At 38.4% G+C, this 10,122-nt stretch overlaps 1 long non-coding RNA gene across 2 annotated transcripts; it reads left to right on the forward strand.

Moving 5' to 3' along the window:
* Positions 1-8,400: 8,400 nt before the first annotated feature.
* Positions 8,401-9,690, forward strand: LOC118483703. 2 transcript variants are annotated; one of them, XR_004871120.1, is made up of 3 exons: positions 8,401-8,462; positions 8,582-8,660; positions 9,382-9,690. It is a non-coding gene; the product is annotated as an uncharacterized LOC118483703 (long non-coding RNA). The 2 variants fall into 2 exon arrangements; XR_004871119.1 differs by having other exon boundaries at positions 8,412-8,660.
* Positions 9,691-10,122: the final 432 nt, after the last annotated feature.

A 10,122-nucleotide genomic window follows, 5' to 3' on the forward strand; every position in this document is an offset into this window, starting at 1 on the left:
TCAATGACCCAATTAGCTATACCATTTTTAACTTTTTTAATTACAAAATCATTGATATTTCACCTCAGATAAACTATCCAAATTGAGCCCCTTACAACTTATTCAATCCCTGGGTTAAATTGAATATAAATCCAACATCTCCCATCCTGCCAAGTATTCTTGTGATCCAGCTGATCCCAATTACATATAGAACCTGTAGGAACCGTTCGCGTAATTAAATAAAATAAAAACAAATTTTATTAATAAGATTACAATACAGAAATTGGAAAGCTAAAATTCTAGTACGAATACAACTGAAATAAACCAAAATACAAGAAAGGAGTAGAAGCAGAGTGGCTGAGTCACGTGTTCAACACGCTTCCCTTAAAACAAATTCCGAGTCTCCCAAGAGTACTCGTTTTGTTTCCCAGGGTACAACAGCTGGAGCAGTAGTACTGCCGGAATTCGCCTACAACCCGAAGGTTACCTTGAAAGCTGCAAGGAGAAGATGATTAGAAGTGCGTGGAGAATTGTTTGCATATAGCTGTTGTTGCTGGTGTTCGTTGGTGTGTCCTTCAACAAGGTATGGAGTTGTATTTATACAGCTCCCGGTTTGAAACAGACAAAAACTAATTAAATGAGCGGTTTAAATTGCATTAAACGTCTTCAATGCAATTTAATACGTCATTTAATTCTCAGTCAAAGCCTATAACTGGTCAGTTACAAAGCTGGACTGAAACTGTACTGTCATTCAATGCTGGAAGCTTCTGCGCGCGGCGCGCACAAGACACACTGCCGCGCGCGCAGATCTGCAACCTCACGCGCGGTGCGTCCAATTGGCTCACTGCCATGTGCGCGTGCGCCATACTCACTCAGGTCCATGCGCGCGCGTAAGACACACTGCCGCGCACGCAGGTCTGCACCCGCATGCGCGGTGCCTCCACTTGGCTCAAGTCCATGCGCGCGTGCGCCACGTCACCTGTGAGCTTATACGAGCGCGCCACACAGTCGCGCCGTATTGGCTCACTCTGGTGCGCCGCGCACGACACAGCAGGACCCAAGCACCACGCGCGCAACCGCGCGCCTCGCATGCGCATGACTGCCACGTCATGCGCCGCATCACCTACCACTTGGTCCTTGCAACCCTTGTGCTCCACCACGCGCGCGCGGTCAAAAATACAAAGGCGGCTCTCAAGCGGCTCGCGGCGATGCGAGCGTGCGAAGTGCGCCATCAAAGCGCCACATTGCGCCTCATCGCCCGCGGCGCGCGCGCACGTGTGCGAGTGAGGGTGCTCCGCAACCTTCGCGAGGATACTAGTGTGTGCTTCCATGAAACAATAAGGATGGAGAGTTCCACCTTAAATACCCATTTAAGTTCCATCTCTCCTCCTATGTGGGACAAGGTGCTACTTTCCCTTTAGTTTCAGCATTGTATGTTCCAAACACCCAACTTTGAGCATCGATATCTCATTCATCTTAGCTCGGTTTTGGACGTGGTTTAGTTCGTTGCGAAGCTCTTCCAACATAGAACACAAACCCACAAATAATACATAAAACCCGCTCATTTTATTATATTTATTTCTCGTCCAAAATAGGAAAAAATCATTTTCCTATATTTGTAAAAAATGCTATTTTCACCTATTTTTCCAACAGAACCAACAAATCAAATGATCCAGCAAAGCATATCCAACACATAACATATCCAACCAGAAACCTGCAACATATATTCTGAGCATTGACCCTATCTTTACGACAGTAGTGAAAAAGACTGAAATTCCACAACCGAGCAGCTTCCAGTGTCTGCTTATTAATATTAATCCTTATATTTACATGCAACTACAGGATTGAATAGCATACATCTTTGATGTAAATGCAGGCATTAATTACACCTTGAACTTTTGTCTAAGATATTTAGCAAGGGATTTGGTCAAATATTTCAAACAAGTAAAACGCCCAAATTTAGGGATGGGTTGTGTAATACTTAATTGGCTAAGATATATAAATTAAAAAGAAATACCTCTGGACTTCGTGTGCCATGCGTTCGAGCTAGAAAAAATATGCCCTAAAGCCTTAACAAAATATATAATGCAATGTTTTCGGGACTGTATCGGGCGGAGAACCGGACGGCATACTGGTTCAGATAGGTCGAATCGGTTGGACCAAATTTAGGAACCGGATAATGTTATAAATTATTATAAATTAATACTGAAAGAGTGAAAGTAAAAGAATAAGGTTTGTATTACTTCTCCCCAATAAGTAAAATATTAAAACATAAAAATAAGCCCATAGTTGGCTTACAAATTATGAAAATGCTGAATACATCAAAACGTATAACATGTTAAAATAAGTTAAATCAAATAACGTAGATTATTTTGTTTTATAATATTAAGTAAGAAAACTATGTGGGCCTTCATTTTCAAAACACTTCAGTAGCTACATATATGTGTTAACCCTAGACCAACTTCTATCATTTCCCTAACAATTTGTCGTCACCACTGTTGATACGTATTATGTGGACGCGACTCGGTTCGGTTCGACTCAGTTCGGTTCGGCTCTGTTAGGTTAGGCTAAAGCCCGACGTCGCGACATTCCTCCGTCGTGCGCCCCAGAGTTCGACACGCGAAGCACGGAGAGCCGTGAACCATTTCCGGACGCCACATCACCATGACATCATCATGATGATGTCATGTGATGATATATCAATGCCATGTTCACGTGAAGTCTTGGTTTTAGAACATTAACTTGTTTGCTGTGCACATGCAATGAATGCTTGACCAAAGTCCTGGTTAAACCTGGTGTTGACGAAACTCTGCTTACCTGATGATGACGAAACTTCAGCTGCTGATGATGATGAAACTTCAGCTGCTGATGATGACGAAACTTCTGTTGTTGATGATGACGAAACTTCAGCTGCTGATGATGTTTCGTCAACTGCATCAAATTTCGTCGGCTGATTGCTGTTTCGTCGAGGGACTTTCGCCGGCTGACACAGTTTCGTCGAGTGCAGCTTATATATAACAGCAGTGGACTGGACTGAAGACAGAGAACACAGCACAGAGAAACGAGAGATCAGTGAGAGAACACAGGAGAGTTTTGTGAGAGTTCAATATTGTGTATCTTGTACCAAAAACTCTGCTGAATATATATACGTATGAATTAATCGTTGAATCCGTGTTTATTGTTGTGTCTCGTGTCTATCTCTTCTCGGTTTGCTTTCCTGGTTGGATTCCGCACAACGGTGTCAGTTCGTATACAAGGATTAGGCGACTAGATCCTCCTCTACTTGGACCTACAAGTGGTATCAGAGCCGTGGCTGGCTCTCTTCCTTGTTAAAACCGAGTCTTGGTGTCGAGTTTTGAAAGTTTGAGTATTGACTGTTCTATGGTTAAATCTTGAAAATCTTTGTGTTTTTGCTGATTAGTTCTTACAAAACCTTGTTAAATGTCATTTATATATGTTGTGTCAAGGTTTTTATTGAACTTTCTTGCAAAATATCGTGTTCGAAAATTTCTCCGGTCACCGGAAAACTCATAAGTTTACCGGAAAACTCATAGTGTTCTTCATTTATTCAAAAGTTCATATGTGTTCTTCATGTTTTCTACTTTTTGATCTTTTATAAGATGACTGTTTGAGTTGTTGGTTATTTTGAAATTACATTTCGTTTGAAAATTGTGGTTTGTTGTTGAGTTGGTAAACAAAAGATAAGGTTGTTCTTTGGAAAAAGTATGGATAATTGAAAAATTGGTGTACAAACCATGTTTGTGTCAGTGGTGGAAGGATAAGATTTTTTTTTAAATATCTCACCAACTTTCTTTCTTGTTTGTGACCATTTTGACAAAACTCTAGGAGTGTCTGATGAAAATTCCATTTTTGACGAAACTCTAGTGTTTCTTCATAGACTGTTTCGTAAAAGTGAGTTTCGCCAAAGACCAGTGTTTCCTCATAACAGTGTTCCTTATAGAGTTTCGTCGAGCAGTGTTTCATCAAAGAGTGTTTCGCCAAAGACATTGAGTTTCGTCGAGACACTTGTAAATTTTTTTTTAATAGAAGGTTTCAAAAGGTGTTTTAACTGTTTGTTTCAAGTGATTTAATCAGGTATTCATTATTATTCATTCAAACTAAATCCAGACTAGTGGCGTATTCCGTCCGATATGGAGAGCAAATATAGAAGCACGAGTTTATCGCCATCTTGGGCCGAATATCCCGCACCCGCATCGCATCTAATACGGGGAACAAGTATAGAAGCACCGGTTTGTCGCCATCATGATCCGAATCTCCCGCACCCGCATCTGCGCAAGCGAATCCAATTTCGACAGGTCAATGGGCGTTTGTTTCAAATCAAACTCAAAGTATTCAAAGTATACTTTTAAGTGAAAGCAAAACCCGAAGCCTTAACCGTCCACCGAAGCTAATGCACATGAATGAATATCCTGGATGGGAAGAAAGATTCCATACGTATGTCCTTGGGCAAAACACGAAACTTTGGTTATGTTTTACTACAGATTTTGATCAAGCTCTTAAGGTTGCCACTTCAACTGCCGCGACATCTGCATGCTCCAATTCAAACTACGTTTGTCCCAAGCACAGATTTGTATGGAAATCTCATACAAGTTCCCGTTAAGCCAGCTTCAACCACAGACTTATATGGAAATCCACTACAACCAGTTCCCCAGCAGCAAACACAAAGGACTGATGTAGCAACTGATTTGTACGGAAATCCACTACTATTTCCACAACAAGCTTGTTATGGAAGCACCTCATCTGTTGGTCCGTCATCTAATCCGAATACAGTTCGGCTCGACACTTCAAGCTTCTCGAAAGTAAGTGTTGAAGTAGCTAAAGAACATATGGACATCAATCTCACACAAGAAGATTATCAGCAGAGTGATAAGGAGGAAATGGATCTGATGGACATCAAATGGGCTTTTGCTAGTGCGGTCAGGCGAGCTAAAGACTTCATGGAAACTGGTAGAACCAGCTTGGAAAGCAAGAAAGATACCAAGTACGGGTTCGACAAACAATCAGTCAAGTGCTTCAATGGTGGTGAAAGAGGTCACTTCAAGAGAGAATGTACAAAGCCAGCTCAGCATGGGAACCAGAATCCTTTCAGGTCTTGGATCGAATTGGGGTTGAGGTGCCGTTGGTGAAATACCGAAGTAGGTACTTGGATCTAATTGGGGTTGAGGAGTAGCAAGGAAACCAGACACTTGGATCGAATTTAGGTTGAGGAGTAGCAACCTATGGTTTACCAAAATAGACACTTGGATCGAATTGGTTTGTATTCGACATTGGATTGTTGTTTACGAATAATTGCAAACAAGAATAGAAACAGGCCCAAATCTCATGAACAACAAATAACTTTTAAAGGCCCAAATGAATTCGACGAGAGATTGAGATATTTCGTAAAATTTAAAAGATTGTTAAAACCAAAACCACAAAAAAATAACTAGGAACCCAAGCCCAATTACTCACCAAAAAAAAATAATAAACCACTAAAGACACCTTTGAAGTCCACGAAGAACACAAGTGATTGTTGGCCTGATGAACCACATGAGCCCAATCTCAATGGACTCCACGAAAAAATCTGACCAATTGAAGAACCTTGGCTCACGAAAGATTTGGACCGAACAAAAGCCCACTTGAAACAGACCAATTTCTACGAAGTTATTGTTGACATTTTGTAAGATACAAGATATTTTCTCTTTTCCCTCAATAGAAGCTTATCTTGTTTGTGTCAAAGAGAAAAACTATTTTTTTAAACAACATCATTACAATGACATCTATTTTCAAAACACCATACTTTGCAAGACTCAATAGTCAAACAATTAGTATTATATCTATCAATAATTCAACAACAATAACAATGACATCTATTTTCAAAACACCATATGTTGCAAGACTCAATAGTCAAACAATTAGTATTATATCTATCAATAATTCAACAACAATAATTTCAAATCCAGAGAAAAAAAAAAACTTGAAGTACAACAAGAACTCCGATGAGTAATACGATGATTCCGGCCAATGTAGTTCAATGGAAAAATTGCCGAACACCAATTTTGACGTCGAAACTCAAAACAACTTGTACTTTTGATAATCGCCAATGATTTTAGAGTTTATAAATAAGCAAAACAACGCCAAATAACATCAGATTTTCGAGTTTATAAATAAGAACTTCATGAAACACAATTGGGTTTTTGATTTTTAACCAAGAAAGACCTTAAAAACCCACTCGAAAATTGCACCGATTGTTTTCAACAAGAAATCGAGCCTTACGGTCTGATACCAATTGTAGGTCCGTTTTCGGATCTCCGGACAACTACGAGATCTTGTTTCGGATACCATAATGAGTGCGGAATCCATGTTACGATACAAACCGAGCGAGAGATAAACACAACACAAAGATTCAATGTTTAACGGTTGTATATTGATATCGACAGAGTTTAGTTACAGAATGATACAATACGAATTACAACTAAACTCTCTGTTTTCTCTCTATCACCCTCTTCAGACCCTTGCGTTCTGTTTATATAGCCAAACAGGTCGACGAACTTAACATATGGGCGACAAACTATCAGGAAGTCGACGAAGATTCACTCTTCGTCGACATCAGGTCTGACGAACAATCAAAGTGACGAAGATGTCAAACTTCGTCACTTTCACATCTTTGACGAACATTATACCAGCGAACCTTCATTCTTCATCAGTCTTCATTGAATCTTCGTCAACATGTAGTCTTTGATGGGCTCTATTAAGTCTTTCTCAAAGGCAAGCCCAGTCCAAATATATTAACAAGTACTGGCCCAATAGTATGTTAATTCTAATTGCATGATGACAGATTCAACGATTTCATTATTGCAGGGTAAGATAAGTCTTCACATGACATCATGGTGATGTCATGGTGATGTGTGGACGGGAAACGGTTCACGATTTCATTGTTGCAGGGTAAGATAAGTCTGGGGCGCACGACGGAGGAATGTCGCTACGTCGGACTTGAGCCGTACCTAACCGAACCGAACCGAACCGAGTCGAACCGAATCGAGTCGCGTCCACATAAAGTGTACCAACAATGTTCATGGAAGAAAATTGCAACGCAAACAAATAGGTCAGAACAAATAATTGTAACGCAATTAGTTTTAAATGAATTATTCTAGTGACAATAAACAACAAATAAATGTGCTTATGGATCATAGGGTCTGTATCTAAAATTTAAATGACAAGTCTTGATAATTTTAATAAAAGGCCCCTTAAAATTGTTCAATAAATATAAAAGGATTACCTCAATATTGTGGCATATATATACAAAAATATATGAGTTAAAAAAAACATCAATAAACATTAAGATCAACTACGTCACATGTTGTGCATTGTTGTTTTCCTTGATTCTTCTTCAACATGTTCTAACACACAATCATTTGTAGCAAAACTCCGACATCTCAATGAAACCTTCAAACACTACCTAATACATATAAATGTACAAAAGTGAAATGTTTCTATATGCATTTACCACTAACAACACGTATTGAGGTATAATTTGAATGCAATATCGAACATCACTCCCTCTTTACATCTAATACAAATAACATGGTAGTTTAATATTCGGAGCACAATTTGTGTATCTACAATAACTTACGTATTTTCCCACGTGCCTTACGATTCTAAAAATAACTCATTGTGGAAACTTCCATTGTAGACTAGATTTTGTTCATTTTTTTTTCTTATGTTGCACATTTCTTTTATCCTCAAATGTTAAGAAAAAAAATATTACAATTGTAGTTATCTTGACAATGCTTTTTTTATTAATGTTAGAGGCTCAACTCGCAGCTACATCTCAAAGGAGAATTTCTTGCAATTGAATTATCATCGATAAAGGTATTCTCCTCTAATTGGGTAATCATATGAGATTGGATTATAGACATCTCCAGGACGAAAGGACAATGTGGCTTATAGGGAAGTTGGAATTGCATGTTCTACGAAGATCTACAAGGTTTATCCTATGTCATTGATTTTACACACCTAGCATGGTAGGTTTTACGTATCACTTGATAAATAGCTTTTTTCATGTACGATATTTTATGGCGATGGCATTGTAGCTTACAATAATATCGGTTTGGTTTTTTTTTTTTTTTTTTTTTTTGTCTTTCTAACTTTATGATTATGTGGGTGCCTTTTGCACGTAATAATGTATTCAGTATATATTTTAGTCACCTGCATAAAGAGAGTTAGTGAAAAAAATAGGACATAGAATTACAACTTTAAGATATGAACGATTAGATTTGTAGAAATAAAGAATTGGGCCCGAAAAAGAATTGGGTTAAAATTGTAACTCTTTCTAGGTTAAACTGATTATAAAACCCTAACCTGTTATTCGTTTTGTCAGAGTTACAACATTCCACAGATCGACTGCAGCCGCAGATAAGATGCCTACTGCTTTATCTTCTGGTATTGACGAAATCAGGCCTCCTGATATCACAAAATCATCAGTGAGTGGTATTTAATCATAAATTCATTTCATCAATATTCTTCTCAACTTTTTCCGAGTCGTTATGATCAGAAACTAGTTCTGGTTTTATTTCAGTCTTTGGATTTTTTCATCATGCAGGATGTTGAAGAACGATCGTTGCCTGTTCAGAGGATTTCGCTATCATCATCCAGGGTGTTGAAGAGCGATCTCGTTTCAGGTAACTGTTAATTGATTAAATTTTGTATTCATTCTAAGCTACCCTTTAGATCTATAGCAATTTAAGGACGTTCAATAATATTTTCATCCGATTTGTGGATCTATAATTTACTATATATTTCTTTGGTGCTTAATTTTACGTTTTTTTTTTTATTTCATGTGTATCACCCATCTTACCAAACATATTCCTTATGATTTTTATGAACCATAGTCTTGATGCTTTTTACTCATATAACACTTACTGTCTCATGGTGTAAAATGAATTTTGACTAGGATAAAAAAATTTAACGCCCTTCCGTCGGGTTTCAATAGAATTTGAAAAGGTGCTAGTTACGTTTGTGGCTTGTTGAAAATAACCATCACAGTAACGCCCTTTCGTTTTTCGTTCATTAGACCCACCCCCACTAACCACATCCACTTATTCTGTTAGTTTGATGTGAAATGACCATAGTGCTATGTTATTATTAAAAGCTTATTTAAAGGGGGCCACCTTCATCTTCATTAAACACTATTGCCGACCACCACCAACTCCGGCCCTCCACCAGCTTCGGCTCTGTCACGAACCCTTCTAGATCACGAATCTTGTTGTCCATAGGTCTGGAAACAAAAAAAGTAATAGTTGAAATAATATTTTTCCATGTTAAATACATCGTCATTTATGCAGTTTACATTTATCAACAAACAATACTTAAGCTAATATTATAGTTGATTTTATTTGTTAGTTTTTGAAAGAGATACTATAGCTATCATCCTGGTGCATCGGACGCTGAAGGTGATGCAGGGCATCTGTGAAACTGCAGGTGGCCGGTACAAGCTAAACCATTAATACAAAGAATAGGAGAAAGCTTCAAGTGGTCCATACAAGCTAAACCATGTAATGAATATAAGCCTGAAACTTATCAAATTAGCAATTTGTATAGCTCATATAAGGGTGTTAACAACTTAACATTCTATGTTACTCTATTTTTTAGGATCTGGATCCAAAGTAGAGTGAGTCTCCTACAATTGTGCAGTTCTGGGACGAGTCACACTGTTAATGTACTTTAGGTGATAAGTGCATGTCTCCCAATTTGTTAGGGTCTTTATTGTACATTTGTAAAAGATAGTCCCAAGTTTATCCTAGGGACATTTTGTCCAAGGTTTAGGTTGGTTTCTCTAGTCAGACCTTTTTGTATGGGACTAAGGTCAGAGTTTGTTTATGTAGACCTTTGTCTGAGTTTTGTCTAGGTCCAAAGGTTTGAGCTTTGTGTTGTATGTTTTGTCCGGGCTTTCTAGTTTGTCTTGAAAGTCCGGGCTTTGCCTTGTATATATACTTTAATGTGGAATAGACAAGGTAACGATTCTGTGTGAAATTCTGTGCACCTAACCCTAATCATTGTGTTTTGTCTGGCGGCTGCTTTGTGTGAGTGACGTCATTCATCTTCATCAAGAATACTTAGTGTATTCTTGATTTCTCTCTCAAA

This window comes from Helianthus annuus, chromosome 11 (assembly GCF_002127325.2).
Source record: "Helianthus annuus cultivar XRQ/B chromosome 11, HanXRQr2.0-SUNRISE, whole genome shotgun sequence".
In the NCBI taxonomy this organism is placed as follows: domain Eukaryota; kingdom Viridiplantae; phylum Streptophyta; class Magnoliopsida; order Asterales; family Asteraceae; genus Helianthus; species Helianthus annuus.